The 17,333-nt window shown below is 39.2% G+C and overlaps 1 long non-coding RNA gene across 2 annotated transcripts in view; it reads left to right on the plus strand.

The window, feature by feature from the left end:
• The first annotated feature begins 4,205 nt into the window (after positions 1-4,205).
• LOC112662433 (uncharacterized) overlaps positions 4,206-17,333 on the plus strand; it is a 33,310-nt gene continuing 20,182 nt past the window's right edge. For both annotated transcript variants that reach the window (XR_003138524.2, XR_003138525.3), the window contains exons 1-3: positions 4,206-4,348; positions 6,938-7,112; positions 12,010-12,151. This is a non-coding gene — a long non-coding RNA (uncharacterized LOC112662433). The remainder of the gene's footprint in view (positions 4,349-6,937; positions 7,113-12,009; positions 12,152-17,333) is intronic.

Consider the following 17,333-nt stretch of genomic DNA (forward strand, 5'->3'; position numbering starts at 1 on the left):
AAAAAAAACTTGTTATCAATACTTGATTTTTAAATCAAATATATATGTAAATATATATGTGTATGTATACAGTTTAAAACTCTTAGAGCAGGGGTGCCTGAGTGGCTCAGTTGGTTAAGCATCCAACTCTTTTCTTTTTTTCTTTCTTTTTTTTTTTAATTACATTCAATTAGTCAACACAGTACATCATTAGTCTCAGAGGAAGTGTTCAAGCATCTGATTCTTGATTTCAGCTCAGGTCATTATCTTAGCATTCTGAGATCAAGTCCCATGTTGGGCTCCATGCTCAGGGGTAAGTCTGCTTGAGAAACTCTCTTCTCTGCCCCTCTCCCTCCTCATGCTCTAGAAAGAAAGAAAGAAGAAAGAAAGAAAGAAAGAAAGAAGAAAGAAAGAAAGAAAGAAAGAAAGGAAGGAAGGAAGGAAGGAAGGAAGGAAGGAAGGAAGGAAGGAAGGAAGGAAGAAAGAAAGAAAGAAAGAAAGAAAGAAAGAAAGAAAGAAAGAAAGAAAGAAAGAAAGAAAGAAAGAAAGAAAGAAAATCTAAAAACTGCTGGAGCAGTATCTTTGAGGATTCTTTTACTATGTTTTAAATTATTATTTAATTTTATGTTAAATTGCTTTTGTGAGAACCTATAAAAATGTTGAATATTGATAGTTAATGGACATCCCATCTTGTGCTTGGTTTTAAGAGAAATGGCTGCAGAGTTTTACTCTTTTAGAATGATGTTTAAGAGTAGATTTTTGTAAATAATGAATCATTGCCTAGTTTCTAAATTATTTTTAATATAATCATAATAGCTACCAAATTTTATCAAATTCCTTTTCAGCACCTGTTCATATGATCTTACCCTACCCCCCATCTTCCTCCAACATAGGCCTTTATTTGCAGTAGAATGGTCAAGAATAAGCACTGAGATTTCCAGGCCTAACACTTACACTATGTGTGATCATAGGAGTTTAACTTATCTCCTAATACCTTCGGTTTTTCATCTTCAAAATTCAATTCTAATTATGATTGTGATGACCAAAACAGGACTACAGTGAGAAGGCCATTGTGTTAATACATGAAAATCGTTTAGCAGAGTACGTAGTGCAAAGTCTGTGCTGAATACACATTCACCTTCAATGTTTTTATTATTCTTATATTAATAGATTTCTTGGTAGACTATCTTTAGAAGAAACCTTCCAGGTCACGGTGTATGGTCCTATTTGTTAATATTGAAATTGTGCATCTCAATTACAAATAAAGTTGGTCTTGTAATATTTGTCATTATTTCTTTTTTTAGGACTTTGTAGGCTTAGTTAGTATTAAGGTTATGCTGGTTTTTTTTTTAAAGGTTCTATTTATTTATTCATGAGAGGCACAGAGAGAGGCAGAGACTTAGGCAGAAGGAGGAGAAGCAGGCTCCATGCAGGGAGCCCGATGTGGGACTCAATCCCGGGACTCCGGGATCACACCCTGAGTCAAAGGCAGTCAGTTAACCACTGAGCCACCCAGGCTTCCCAAGGTTATGCTCTTTTAAAGAGTTGTGTACTTGAGATTTTTTTTCTTTCTTGGATCATTACAGGTTTCTAGTTAGGACTCAATTGTGAAGTCTTCTGGTCCTCAAGGTTTTGTGTTGTTTTTTTTTTTTTGAGTCAATCTTTAATTGCTTTTTAAATCCTTTTTTTTGGGGGGGGGTAATTAATCTGCTCATATTTTCTAATTCTTCCAAAGCAGTTTTGGTAGTTTGTATTTTGACAAGGAGGCATCCATCTCTCTATATTTGTTTCCATGCATATTTACTTATTTGTTATAGATTTACATGTCATTCATTTGACATTCTTAAAATTCTCTTTCATATGTGTGTTTCAACCTCCAATTTTATTTTGAACCAAGACCATTCTACATTTTCCTTGCCAATAAGGCACTTATATATTTTTATTAATCTTTTCAAAGAACGAGAGTTTTGATGTATTTATTCTAAAACATATTTTTCTTATAGATGTCATTAATTTTGTTGTGCCTCATGGGTTTGTTATAAAGTTTTATCCTTTTCACTGTTTTTTTATTTTTATTTTTTTAAAGATTTTATTTATTTATACATGAGAGACACACAGAGGGAGAGAGGCACAGACACAGGCAGAGGGAGAAGCAGGCTCCATGCAGGGAGCCCGATGTGGGACTCGATCCCGGGGGACTCTAGGACCACACTGTGGGCCAAAGTCAGACGCTAAACCGCTGAGCCACCGGGCTGCCCTCATTGTTTTTTTTAGATAGTCTGTAATTTCAGTTGAAATTGTCACTTTGAGTTTTAAAATGTTAAGTAATTAATAATTTTTGGTGCTCTTTTTTAATTAGTTATAGTCATGATTTTGATCGCAGTATGTGGTCTGCTTAATTACTGTTTTTGAATTTAAGTTTTTTGTACTCAGGAATATAATCAATTTTTGAAGATGTTTATTAGACATATGTAAAATGTGTAATGTATTCAAAGAACAAAGAGTAATATGCACACACATATAATTTATAAATATGTATATAACATGCAAAGAGAGTAATTCTAGTACATATAACACTGACGTTGCCACTTGGCTTTCTTATTGTATGCCTGCTAGATTTTTTTTTTTAGATTTTATTTATTTATTAATGAGAGACACACAGAGAGAGGCAGAGTCATAGGCAGAGAGGAAGCAGGCTCCATGCAGGGAGCCTGATGTGGGACTTGATCCCAGGACTCCAAGATCATGACCTGAGCCAAAGGCAGACGCTCAACCACTGAGCCACCCAGTGGCTCATCCCAGTGCTCATCCAATGTCATCCCATCAAGTGCCCCCCTCAGTGCCCGTCACCCAGTCACCCTCACCCCCTGCCCACCTCCCCTTCCACCACCCCTAGTTCGTTTCCCAGAGTTAAGAGTCTCTCATGTTCTGTCTCCCTTTCTGATATTTCCCACTCATTTTTTCTCCTTTCCCCTTTATTCCCTTTCAGTATTTTTTATATTCCCCAAATGAATGAGATCATATAATGTTTGTCCTCCAATTGACTTATTTCACTCAGCATAATACCCTCCAGTTCCATCCACGTCAAAACAAATGGTGGGTATTTGTCGTTTCTAATGGCTGAGTAATATTCCATTGTATACATAGACCACAGCTTCTTTATCCATTCATCTTTCAATGGACACTGAAGCTCCTTCCACAGTTTGGCTATTGTGGTCATTGCTGCTAGAAACATCGGGGTGCAGGTGACCCGGCATTTCACTGCATCTGTATCTTTGGAGTAAATCCCCAGCAGTGCAATTGCTGGGTCGTAGGGCCTGATAGATCTTTATACATCTTTTTATTTTCAACTCTCTTCATTACTTTGTCTTAAATTCACTTTTGCCAACAATATGGAAGTAAGTTTATTTTTCAAACAAATTGGGCAGCCTTTGCCCATTCATCTATAGTATTAAGAACAACTGGATATGATTTATTCTTCTCACGCTCTTCATATTTACTGTTTATTACACATTGTTATTTCTAGTTTTTCCTTATTTATTTTTGTCGATCTGTTCTAGGCACTACACATATAAACTGCCTTGTTTGTACCCTTTGTTAGTTCAGAACTTATGCTATTCTGTTGCATACTCCCACCAAAGATCTCCCCTTTCTTCATGCCCAGAACCACTCACTATTCTATTTTTGTGATAAAGTGAGACAGCAGTTATTACTTCTAACCGAGCTTCTTTAACCTGCCTGCCCATTGTTACCCTCCTACATCAAGGCAATGAACACTTAGAAATATTTTCATTTCTCCTCTCTGGTCTATCCCATACCTTCATGGTTTTATTCACAGAAGGAATTTCATTCTCCCAGTTTTAAATATTTTCTCTGGGAGCATGTGACTTCTATTTCAGGAATTCTTTGATATGTATGCTATGCATACCAAGGCTTTTGGTAATTATGTGTATCTGTCTCTATTTCTATCTTTATTTATTTCATTCTCTTTCCCTTCCTCCTATCCTCTTCTGTCTTGAGGTCTCTTGTTAGATTCATTTCTTGGTTGATTAGAGTCCATACTTCGGTCTCTTCAGTGAAGTGCCAGTGATGTGTTCCCGGAACCCTTTTATATCTGCAGACATATTTCACACCAACAGATGAATACCATCTTGGTTGGACATAGAATTATTGGTTCAGAATTCATTCTCTGAGCGACCTCACAATGTGATTCCATTATCTCTAATTTGGTGCTATGCAGGAGAAGTTCCATGCCAGTTTGATCCTTTTTTACCTTTGCAAATTATTTCTCTTTCTGTGTGGAAGCTTTCAATGTTTTCTTTGTATTCCCAAGATAAGAAAATGAAGAGCATTTTCAGACTTTGTCTTAGTATGTGACTTCTTTATCCATCTTGCTTAGAATTGGTTGAGGCTTTCAGGATTCAGACTCAAGCCTTTCTTTAACTCAATGAATTTTTAATGTATTAACTGTTTTATTATAACCCATTCTCCATCTGTTCTTATTCTGTTCCCCTGGAAGCACCAGTATATGCAAATTAGCACCACCCTCATCTTATCTCATCTCTTATCTTTTCCCTCATAGTTCCCTTTCCTTAGTTTTTCTCATGATTTAAGATTTTTCTTCTATTAGGTGTTCCAGGTTCTAATGGTAACCACATTCTCCTTCAATTTCTGAGATTTTTAGTTTAAAAATATTATTATATACACTTGATCTTCATTGTTGATGGATTTTGTGTTTGTGAATTTGCTTACTTGCTAAAATGTATTTGCAACCCGAAAACCAATACTCATGGTGCTTTTGCAGTCATTTGCAGACACGTTCATAGTGGAGAAAAATTTGAGAAAGCCAACGTGCAGTGCCTCCAGCTGCCTTCTTACTAAAGCTCTCATACTACAAACAAATGTCTTTTTCACAGTCTATGTAGTGCCATATTTAACCACAAACTTTGTGGGTCTTTTTTTGTTGACTTTGTTATTTAAAATGGCCCCTAAGCACAGTGTGGTAGAGCTGTCTAATGTCCCTCAGTACAAAATGGCCATGACATGCTTTCCAGGGCAAATGCATGTGTTAGATAAGCTTCATTCAAACATGAGTTATAATGATGTTGGCCATGAGCTCAACAGATGAATCCATGATATGTACTAAACAAGGGGTCTTTAAACACAAACACACATGAAACAAAGGTATGTATTAATCAGTTGGTGAAACACTTTGACTAGAGGCTCACAGAAACCTATCCCTGTATTTCTTCCAGCAGCATGGCCCGGTATTTGCTAATTCAATATTCAGAGCAACTGTGTAAAACATCGACCGTGAATCATGAGAATTGCCTGTATCTGGCCCTGTGAAGTCTTTTTTTTTTTTTTTTTCATGCTATATAATGTGATCTTAAGTGTTGATAATTTTGTCTCTTTAAGTTGCCTGTTATTCTCCAGTGTTTTTCTCTGGCTGTTAGGTCTCTTTTGACTAGATGTAAAATTTCCCTTCCCATTTAGTGGGGCTCAACTTCAGCCATAGGGTTCCTTAGCATTGACCTTCAAAGATAAGAAAGGTACCTTCGTCTCTGTCAGACTAATTATCAACAATATTTAGCTATAAAAAAGGACTTAGTCTACCTGTCAAGTTCCAATAAAGCTGCTCTGAAACCAGGGAGATCAACAGGTTTTTCCAAGAGTATTTTTTCCAGCCCCTGAGTCTTTAAGGGGTAAGGATGTCCAAGGTCTCCATAGGTCCATACTCTTTGTAACGCTGCCATGTTTCTCTCCATTGATTTCCAGGCTCTCATTTGATCTAGGAGAGCAGAGATCTTTAAGCGCCATTTCCTGTCTTGACTTCTGCATGCCCCCAAATCTTGCCAGCCCTCTGGAGTCTATGGACACCACATTCAGAGAGGTGGTTGGCAGTGGGAGTTGAGAAGGGGATGCAAATACATTATAAAGTTGCCATCTTTCTAGAATTGGATTCTAAAAAGTATTAAATGTTAGAAAATGCCACTAGATTTAATGAGCACAGTCTTTCTCTAGAAGTAAATTATTTGTAAGTCTTGAGCTTGAACTAAAATGCAACCACATCCACTCGACTCCACATTGTCACAAGAGACCTCTGTCCCACAGTGGTTGTTGTTTTCATGCACTGCTGTTCATAATGCATAGGCGGATTGGTTTATCTCTTTTTTTATTTTTTGGCAAGTTGCTTGCATCACATGGAGGCAGCTGAACTCTGTAATTATGAGCATGGAAGGGAAAGAATCTCCATAACTGCCATATGTTTTACCAACAATGCTTCAGATGAGGCTCGCCCATGAGATTTTGATCCTGCACTGTGATAACAATTCTATTATTTTACAGTCTATTATTTTCAAATGAAGAAAATGAATATACATTTTCTGGCCCACTAATTCTTGTTAACACACCAAAAATCAATAGCTTCTCCTATTGTACACATACTTTCTATTCAGGGTGACCCGTTTCAAGCAAATTCCCACTAACAGTTTTTATATCCACTTGGTTATATCAGTTTTAACTGATATCAATGTGGGCTTACTTTGCCACCTGTTTCATAGTATATTTTTATATTTATTTTTATTCATAAAAGACTTTGTTTTAGAAAATGTTTGTTTCACTTAAACACGGTACTTATAACTCTTTACTTTTGTAAATTCTCTAATTTATGTGGCCCTAACCTCCATAACATGTATCTTTAATAGTTATATGCTGAACTTGAACATTTCAGAAACATTATTATATGTAGGCTAAATCTGAATTTTGTTAAATATTCATGATTTCTGTTGAAATGTATTCTGTTGGCTAAGTATTTGATACTGTAATAAGAGCACTGGATTTAAAAGCAAAAGGTTTAGGTTTAAATTTCTCTCCTGCTGAGAAGTTAGTTTGTTCTTTTTCTGTGTGACTCTAAGTATCTTACTTAACCTCTATGAACTTTGATCTTCCTTTTAAGTGAGGATGAAAGCACCAACTTTACAGAGTTCCCATACTGAGTGAAGGCTAAGAAAGTGGCTGACTCACCACAAATACTCAATGAAATGTTCGCTGAATTGGAAACCACAAGAAAATGTCTTCTACATATAACAAGTAATATAAATAATTTTAAGGAGAAAGTTTAATCCTCCTAAGTAAGTAAGCAAAGCTTCTGCACCATTTAAAGAAATCCATTTTGAGGCCAAAGTGTTAACTCACATCACCATTTTTATCCATAGTATTATGTCTGCTTTATTGCTATTTCAGGAAGACTTCTTAATTCATTTTCCTATTTCCTATAACTGTATTTATTCTAAATCATAAAATAGCTGTTCTTGAAAAATAGTCCTAGGGTTTAGATTTCTTGCTAAATTAGATTTCCTTCTGCCTCAAATTGGGGATACCTGGCTATATTTAAAAAAAAAAAAAAAAAAGCAGAAAAATTTCACCTGAGAATCAGGAGTCCTGGGGAAAATATTGCAATACTGTATAATAGAGTATTAATGAAATATGTATATATCATTTGTAGGGCCAATTGGAAACAAATGGGACACCCAAAGCAGTAGTTGAACAGAGCTTAATAATATATCAGTGTTTGTAGAGAGGTAGGCAGGGTGAAGAAACACACAAGGATAAAGAAGCATCCAGAGAAGCAACAGCAGAATCCTTAATTGTGCAAGACCAAAGGGTTGTGAGAGAGCAGTATTACCAGAACTTGTCTGTGAAAGACAGCTTCCAGACAAGTTCTGTGGCCACAGGCAGAGAAATACAGCCACTGCCAAACCGTGGACCTGACCTGATGGAGGGGAGCATGGAGATTCTCTTGCCCTCTGATGTCCTTCCTTGGAAACAAATGCAACAGGGTAAAGGAGGATAAGAGAGCCAGGGTGAATCCCTCCTATGGGGCATGAAGCAGAGCACACTGAGAATGCAGTGAACGGCACAAGGAGAAACACTGGAGATAAATACCAAAGGCTTCTGAACACGGGAAATGTTCAGAATCGCTAAGCTGGAATGGGTGAAAGAATGACAGTATTTGGTGAGGGGAACAGGTGCTCTTATACTTTTCTATACTGCTGAAGGAGGATGGATTGATCCAACTTTTTCTGGGAAGCAGTTTAACAGTATATAGGAAAGATCTCAAAAATTTGCATTTCCTTAGACCTAAGTTTATCCTGGAAAAATCTATTCTAAAGAAATACTTGAAACATGGTCTAAGAAAATAATTGCACAGGTTCACAAACATGACTGTACAAGAAAGTTTATCTCACCAACCATTATAATAGCAAAACTTGAAAGATATCTAAATGTACAGTAATGAGGATTAGTTAATTACCATATGTGCATGTATATATATTTAATGTTCATAACTATATAAATTCTTTAATATATGTGTATATATATTTAATAGTGGCATTGATTGCAAACTCTGAGAAAGATACTGTAAATTAGCATTTATTTTCATAGAAAAAGACTCACAATATATTGCTAAATGTAAAAAAGTAGATTGACACAATATTCCTAGTTTGTAGATAAGCTGGAGTCAAAGATAAAGGCATTTCTCAAGCCCACAGTCAGAAAGAGAAGGAACTAAGGTTACAAACCAAACTTAGGCAATACCTTGGGCCATGTGCTTTCCACTTGCTCTACGAGTCACTGCCTTCCAGCAAGTTCTTTGTGACCCACCTTTGGGAAACAAGCTATACCCAAGATTACCTGAAAATTAAACAAAATTCTCTTGGGTGGGTGGGTAAGGTCTGTGGCGTCTCCTTGGCATCTGGTTCTGGTCTCAGTTGTTTCTCAACCTGTCTTAAACTGTGAGGAAGTTCTAGAAATATTTGGATCCCCATCATCCTGAAAGCATTTCAAAAATAAGAGATGTGGAAGAGAGTATGGGGAGGGGAGGGAGTAAAAAAGGAAAAGGAAGAGAGGAGGAGAGGGATTGGAGGGAAAGGAGAATCGGCCCATGTCAAGAGTTCTTTAAGCACCTGCCGCATACCAGTCCTGGTTAGGGGCACTGGTGACTGAAGCAGACATGCCTGGCCCCCTAGTCGAGTGGGCTAAGTTAACCCATAATAAAGTTGTAATCACTGTACTGGTTTGGAAGGGCTGCCAGAAAACAGCACCACAGAGTAAGTTGATTGAGCAGCAGGATTTGATTACCTCACGCTTCTGGAGGCTGCAAGCCTGAGATTAAGATGTCTGCAGGGTTTGTTTCCATGCCACTCTTAGCTTCTGGTGTTTTGCTGGCAACCTGTGGTGTTCTTGGCTTGTAGAAGTGTTTCTCCCATCTCTGCCTTCATCCTCATGTGGCTTCTTTCTGAATCTGTGTCTATGTCCAAATTTCCCCTCCTTATAAGGACACCAGCCATACTGAATTAGGGTCCACCTGATGAAATCTATGTCCAAATAGGTCACATTATGAAGTCCTGGGGGTTAGGGCTTCAACATGGAGATCTGGGGTGAGGGAGGGACATAATTCAATCCATAACAATCACGAATTGGGATCATTGGAGGGAACTCGGAGGGTCATTTATAAAGCCTCCTTGAAGAGATGGCATTGAAGTAAGCCCTGAAGGAGCTTTGGAAAGGCACAGAAGTACATTTTAGGCAGAAGGAAGAGCATATATAAAGGAGACTGCAGTCAGGAGAGATCTTGGCCTATTTAAGAAACTCTGAAAACAGGCAACTGGGATGGACCAGAGGGAGAACAGGAGAATGTTCCAGATGAGATCCTACTTGGTAGCCAGGGCCAGACCAGTTCTCAACTCTGGAAGCCACAATGAGAAGGGTTCATTTTGTTCAAAATGCAGCAAGGCCTTAAGTGCCAAGGCCTGATCAGGCACACCTACCTGGCTAATTTCATCCTCCTCCTGCTCTTACCCTGGGGCCTTGAGGCTGCCCTGGCTCCTTGCACTCCAGCAGCACAGCTGACCCTGCTTTCTTACTGCCACCAGTTCAATCACTTCATGCCCCACTCAGTTCATCTCTGCAAGGGCTAGAATGGGACCTTATTTGTCTTGTTCCCCATTGTATATCTAATGGCCTTGCCTACTGCTGGCCTGAAGGAAGTATTTAGTGGATTTGTATGAATTAAATTAAAAGACACTTCCCAGCCCTGGCTCTGGCTCTATGGATCAGTTTCCTTTCTCAGCCACCATTTCCTAAGCTATAAAACCCATTTTCTAAATAAAAGGGTTCTGTACTGGCCAATAGCTTATATTCTGGGTTCAGACTATTAGGTTCACACCCCAGCTCTGCCACATGTTTGGTATGAGATGTCATGGGGTTCCTCAACCCTTCTGTGTCATTGGGCTCTTCAGTGAAAGGGAGATGCTAATAGTACCTAACTTACAAGATTGTTCTGGAAATTAAGTGAATTAGTACACACAAATCACTTAGATTGTGTCTTGTACATAGTTAAATTCTAAGAATCATCATTGTTATTAATGAAATTCCTCTTGGAAATCAAGTAGATTCATCTAAACCAGGTTGTATTCATAAATGACCAAGATAGAGTGGTTTAATAAGATACAACCTCTAATTATACAGATCAATTTGTTCATGAAATGATCTTGACATACATCCCCATACACTCTCCACAGACCCTCTTCCCTCCAAATTGGAGAGCTGTGCATTGAGATATCCCCACTCATGTGTGTGGGTCTGCCCTACACATATTTGTACTCTCAGTGGCAGATAGAAGACACCAATCCCAATAATGTTGTGGGTAATTGCTTCATTTTTACCAGTGGACTTTTTCAGTGGAAATACATCTTTTGGAAAATATACCTTCTCTTCTTTTTTTTTATTTTGAAAGAAATATTGAGTATGAATGTGTGAAGTTCAAGAACTGAAAGTTAAAAAGCCAGTACAGAGCTTTATTCTGATCATCCAAGTAATCTATAAACATGTATTGAAGACCAAGTGAATAATGATTATTTATCCCCGGACTGGAACACTCAACATTATTGGGTAGCTGTCCGTCTATCAATGTGTCTATATTGATTTATTACCCACTTACCTATCCAGCTAGCTAGCTAGTGAGCAATCCTCTGCCTCATTCAACAAATGATTGAGGTATTAATCCACCTTTAGCTTTAAAGCCCTCCAGTGAAGAAAGTACTATTATTATCCATTTTACACATGAGAAAACAAAACCACCTGGAAATTAACTTTAATTTTTCACTTATTAAAATATTTATAAAATTTAGAAACAGGCACTGCAGAATGTTGATAAATATCTTTGTGAAGGCCTCCATGTGTATTTCTGAACTTCTGTGCAAAACCCCACACTCTGAATCTGCCAGAATATGATTGGTGATGGAGCTCTGCATACATGACCGGTCTATATCTCTGATATCCCATTAGCAACTCACGTGCAACTTGACAAGTTTGAATGATAGCAGGCTATGTTCGAAAGGATGGAAATTATATTGGAGAATTTCTCTTGTCCTCACTTTCCTAAAATCCTAATGATTATAGCTATCATTCTGGAGCCCCGGACACAAGTCCAGCTGGGAATAACAAATAAATTTCTGAAGCTGTAAATGAAAACTGGAGGCTGTGTGTTCGAAAGTAGGCTCCAAAGAAGTGGACAGTGGACTCCAATTAGTGCATCTGGTATACTTATGGAAATATATTTCTGTGTTCACCCTCATGCCTTGAAATAGCCCAGTCCTTGCCAACTGTGTCTCTCACACAGACTGCAATGGAGCACTGAGCCTCCCTCTACCTTCCTGCCTTACTGAGGCTGTACCTAAAGGCTATAGTTGGAGGCCAGAAGGATCTTCTCTGAGCCAAGTTAGCATAATATTAAACATGAGCCTGTGAGTGCCATTTCAGAAAGAAAAGCCACCATGCACCCATTTGCAAATCTGGGAAGTAGCTGGGTAAGAAACATGAAGACTAGAAGTGTCAAAGTATTTACTGAAACATGTTCCATCACGGTGTAGTTGCGGCTAAAATATGCTATTAAAATCATAGCTTCAGGAAGGCACCGATTCTGTTTTTGCTCAGCCACTTCTATTTTGAAATTGTCCTTTGGTGCAGCTTTCTTCTGCTGAATCCCTTGGGTGCGACTTCCTGCTGGGATACTGTGCAATACGGAGTCCATGACTATGTGCATGTGGAATGACCACGACTGAGAAGACAGTGAGGCAAGACCTCGTTCCCCCTTCCTCACACTTCCTGGGTAAGTTATTGCAGGATCAGGTGGTGACATGCTGGGATCACTGAGTACAGGTCGAGGATGTCCTCTGGAGACATAAGACAGCATCTGTTTTTCAGCAGTGTAACATTAATATCAGTGCAGCACAGAAAGGTCCCCAGTAGACTAAATTTTCCAGTTTCCACTCTGCATGGCAATTTGAAGCTCAAACTGACTCCTGGGACCGAATGAGCCCCTGGGGCTTGGATTTGTCATGAGGTAGGAGACACTTGCGGAGGAGAAAAGTAATGACCTTTTCATGACAGAAAATATGGAGTATGAAACAATTATATAAAAAGCAGATTTTTCTTGGAAAGGTCTTATATTAAACACTCAAAATGAAACATGCCAATGGAGAGTTGGAGAGTTATGTTGACCACAGAACGTCTTGGCCCAGAAATAACCATCCATAGCTGAATAACATTCCTGTGTGTGTGTGTGTTTGTGTGTGTGTGTGTGTGTGTGCACATGCATGTGTTTATATACCAGATCTTCTTTATCCACTCACCTATTGATGGGCTGCTTCCAGTTTGGCTATTGTAAATAATGCTGCAATAAACATAGGGGTGCATGTATCCCTTCGAAGTGGTACTTTCGTATTTTTTAGGTAAATAGTAGTGCATAAAATTAAAATAAAATATCCATTCATATGTCTTAAACTTATTTTTCCTTGGATTTATTTTGAAGAATTCCAAATTCCTACTTGTTCTGTTCCTGCTATCCTGCTAAGTGGGAAGAGAGGGAAATTCAAAGCCATTAAATGACCCATATAATTTAATGGCTTTGAATTTCCCTCCCTCCCTTCCTTTATTTTTATTTTTTAAAAGATTTTATTTATTTATTCATGAGAGACACACAGAGAGAGAGAGAGAGAGACAGAGACATAGGCAGAGGGAAAAGCAGGCTCCACGCAGGGAGCCCAATGTGGGACTTGATCCCAGGATTCCTGGGCCGAAGGCAGGCGCTAAACCACTGAGCCACCCAGGGATCCCTCCTTCCTTCCTTTAATAAGTTTTTACAATCTTCAGTTCAGCAGGAATTCCGCCAAGAGGAATAGATAAAAAAGCACAACACATTTCCCATACTCTGGAAGAATAGTTTAGTATTTATTCAATACCATCAGTATAGTTAAGTACTTTATGTACAATATTCCAAAATATTCTTCCCAACTATGCAATATTAGTAGTGTTATTTCTGATTTTAAAGATGAGAAGATTGAGAATGGGTGAACTGGTGGGATTTATTCACTTGGCTAGGAGAGATGGATACAGGGGCCTACCTGAAATCTGCCCTGAACCCTGTGCCTTGCCAAGACACTTATGCTGTTTGACTCCCACCTGAGCCCAACTGTGTATGGGCAAGAAACTGGCAAAGTGCTAAGAGCAGTGGGGAGGATGACCAGGAGAAGGCTACTCTACTTGGGAGGATCAGGAAATACTTAATTAGAAAATACATGAATTGAATAAAGTCAACCTGTAAAGGTCCTCTCACCACAAACAGCCATGTGCACTGAGTTGGACTCTTGATAGTTGCTCAATTTGTTAGATTAATTGGATTTGCTCAAATAACAACAACCTAAATGAGGGGAGCATTAATGTGCTTGGTGCTCTACAGAAGGTTTGGTGATGATGGACCATCCCTGTCTATATGGATCATGATTCATAAACCACATGTGCAGGGACCTTGTGATCCTCTGAAGAAAGCCAGTATATGAAATCAAAGTATGATTATGGCCAATCACTGTCTCATCAGGCAACATAAACTTGTGATTGTTTTCCCCTACATGCAGTTCGTGACAATTCTTATGGCTAGGGATCTACGTTTTATTGCCCATAAATCTTGTATATTGTACTAGTTGGAAGCTAAAGCTACCATAAGTTAAAAAACAATAGCCCCACAGACCCTGCCAATTAGAATTTCTTTAATGTTTAGGGGCCATTAAGTGGCAGAAAGACATCACTATGGAGTCATTATACTTCCAACATTCGGACTTAAATGGCAAGTGTTTGGGGCCATTATGGATCAATTCTTCAAAAAGATTGAGAGCCAGCTTCATACTGAAGGGCATGGATTATTAAGTTATCATAGGAATAGGGTATTAAATGGATATGTGAACACACTCCCTTCATGTCATCATCCTCATTAATTCAAAAATGTATATTTCCTTAGCAAGTATAAAAAAAAGTACAGGGTGCTATAAGAAGGGGACCTTCTTGAGATTTGAGGGGCTGCCAATTATCATGGAAAAATGCAAGCCTAGCGTTGTCATTTCAGTTTCTCAAGAGACGCCTGATGTGCAGATTTTTATACAAAATTACCAAATTAAAATTTCAAAAAGTTTACGATATCTTGAAGGTCACAAATCTAGTCACAGTCCAGGTGTCCCCTACGCTCTCTCTTTTTACAATCTCTGCCTTTAAATCTAGGATAATGTCTTCTTGGAAAGGAAAAGATCAGAACAGAAGATCAGGAAAAGGTATAAAGCATCTGGGTCAAATTCAGATTCAAAGGAGAAAATTCAGGAGCTTGGATAAACCAGACCAAGGACAAGAATTTGGCATCATTTTATGTTTATGACTTTCTGAGTCATTTTTATATCCTTGGAAGGGGCAGAGGAACAGTAGTTCCCTGTTTGGGCTTTGGGGTCAAACAGACCTGAATCTTAGATGAGTTTCTGAAGCTCCCTGATCTTTAATTTGTTAGCCTTAAACCAATAATACATCTATCTCATGGGGTTACAGGAGGAGTAAATGAGATCATTCACCTCAAGCACCTATCACAATGCTCAAAGTGTGGTAAGGACAGAACGAATGGCAGCCAATAACAACAGTTCTTGTATCTCATTAATTTAACTTGATAATTCCAATGAGTTAGCAACTTACCCAACATCACAATAAGTAAGAAGAATCAGCATTTGAGCTCAGATCTGTCTGCTGCTTCTTTTTTAAAGATTTATTTATTTGAGACAGAGAGTGATAGAGATAGCAGTGGGAGGGGCAGTGGGAGAGGAACAAACAGACTCTATGCTGAGTGTGGAGCCAGATGTGGGGCTCAATCCCATGCCTCTGAGATCATGACCTGCGCCAAAATCAAAGAGTCTGACACTCTACTGACAGAGCCACCCAGGAACCCACTGTCTGCTTCAAGTTGGTTAGCTTCTCCTGATTGACTCACTGTCTAGGATACCTCCACCTGCCACAACATCCTGGTGAACATCAGGGCACGTCATGGTGATTGGGCAGAGACTCTCTAAGACCCCAGGTTCTCTGTGGACTTTACATTCACCCACAGAAAGTCCCTCTGGGTAACATAAGTCTTTCATTTCATGTGAGCTACTCCCTTGGCAGGAATCACATTATAGCTGTGTCACTTCACATCACGTTTCCTCATGAGGATGGTAGACTCACTAAAAGAAGGAGTTTAGATCGTACGTATGATACCGTCTTCTCTCATAGGACCTAATACGCACGACCATTGTTATGCAGATCCCATATCCACCATTCTGAAACCCAAAGAGTTCTAAAAGCTGTATTTTTAAAAGTTCATTTGATAGGGAGACCAAAGCCGACTTTTACTATTTTTTTTAGATTATTTATTTATTCATGAGAGACACACAGATAGAGAGAGAGAGGCAGTCCTACTGATTTAACCATTGGTAGGTTCCCTGCAGGAAGCCCGATGTGGGACTCGATCCCAGGACCCCGGGATCATGCCCTGAGCCAAAGGCAGACACTCAACTGCTGAGCCACCCAGGTGTCCCTGACCTTTACTAATTTAGGGGAAAAACTTGACCTGAATTATTGAGAGGCCATGTATGATCTTCATTGATCCCATGTAGAATATTAATACGTTTTTGTGCAGATACATTAATAATTTTGAATAGTGGGTTTAGTCCAAATGTGTCAGTTCCATTATATTACCAGCCACCCTGTGTATGTGCCACCAGTGGGGGATCTACTGGCAGCTAAAGAGGCTTAGACTTCAGGGCTTTTTTTCTTTTTAAGATTTTATTTGTTTACTCATGAGAGACAGAGAGAAAGAGAGAGGGAGAGACACAGTCAGAGGGAGAAGCAGGCTCCATGCAGGGGAGCCCGACGTGGGACTCGATCCTGGGTCTCCAGGATCACGCCCTGGGCTGAAGGCGGCGCTAAACCGCTGAGCCACCCGGGCTGTCTGACTTCAGGGCTTTTGTCCCCGATATTGTATTCAAAATTTAGAATCTTTTACTTGAAGAAGTTCCCCAAATTGCATAAGCTTCAGCCCTGCAAGGGATCAGCCCTAGTACACTACATCAGTTTTGTAAAATTTGAAAAGTTTTCAATCTTCAATCAAACTTCCTACTTGAAGGATTATGGGTTTGTGCAGTTGGAAAAAGAAGAGCAAGTCAGGAAGACAGAAAGAAAATAAGATATGACGGAAGGGAAGAAAGAAGGTAGATATATCTGGTTCATTTTGGGTAAGAAAATGCTCTAATAAATAGGCTCTCAAACTCCATAGCTGAAGACACAACACAACACAGCACAGTACAAGTAGTTGATGTGATGCTCTGTTAAGTGTCCAAGGTGGAAGTTCATGGTTAGGCCAAGCTTTGCTCCACCAGATCGTGAAGGGACTCAGGCTGTGGTCAGGCTGTGGTCATTACCATGTGGTGCCCAGGGTTTCCCTCATCAGCACCCTCCCAGGACATGAGGAGGTAGGAAAGCAAGAAGTGAACATGGGAAATGTTTTTCTTTTTTCTGTACTTTGTTTTTCCTGAGGGCCAGGCCTAGAAGAGGTGCATTATCTTTCTGCTGACACTTCACTGCCTATAACTTGGTCTGATGGCCATAGGTAGACAGTCTCACTGCAAGGGACACACAGTGTGGCTGTGACTTGGGAAGAAGAAGGGAACAGACTTTGGTGGAAGAGAAATAATCTCTGTCACCCCAACCTATTCTCCAAATGAGGCTCTACAGACAATATATGACTCACTACCTCTCATAGTCTGAGAGTCCAGGCCAGCATTCTGGTGTCTCTTATCCTAGACCCCTGACCAATGGTTAAATCAGCAGGACGTATAAAAACAGAGCTGATGAAAAAGAACATCAGCCAGTGATGCTTGGAATGTTCTTAAAGTCCGTACTGGTATACTGACCCAACAGAGTAGTTTCTTCCCTTATTTGATAAT

Source organism: Canis lupus, chromosome 13 (genome assembly GCF_003254725.2).
Source record: "Canis lupus dingo isolate Sandy chromosome 13, ASM325472v2, whole genome shotgun sequence".
NCBI classification, from domain to species: Eukaryota; Metazoa; Chordata; class Mammalia; order Carnivora; family Canidae; genus Canis; species Canis lupus.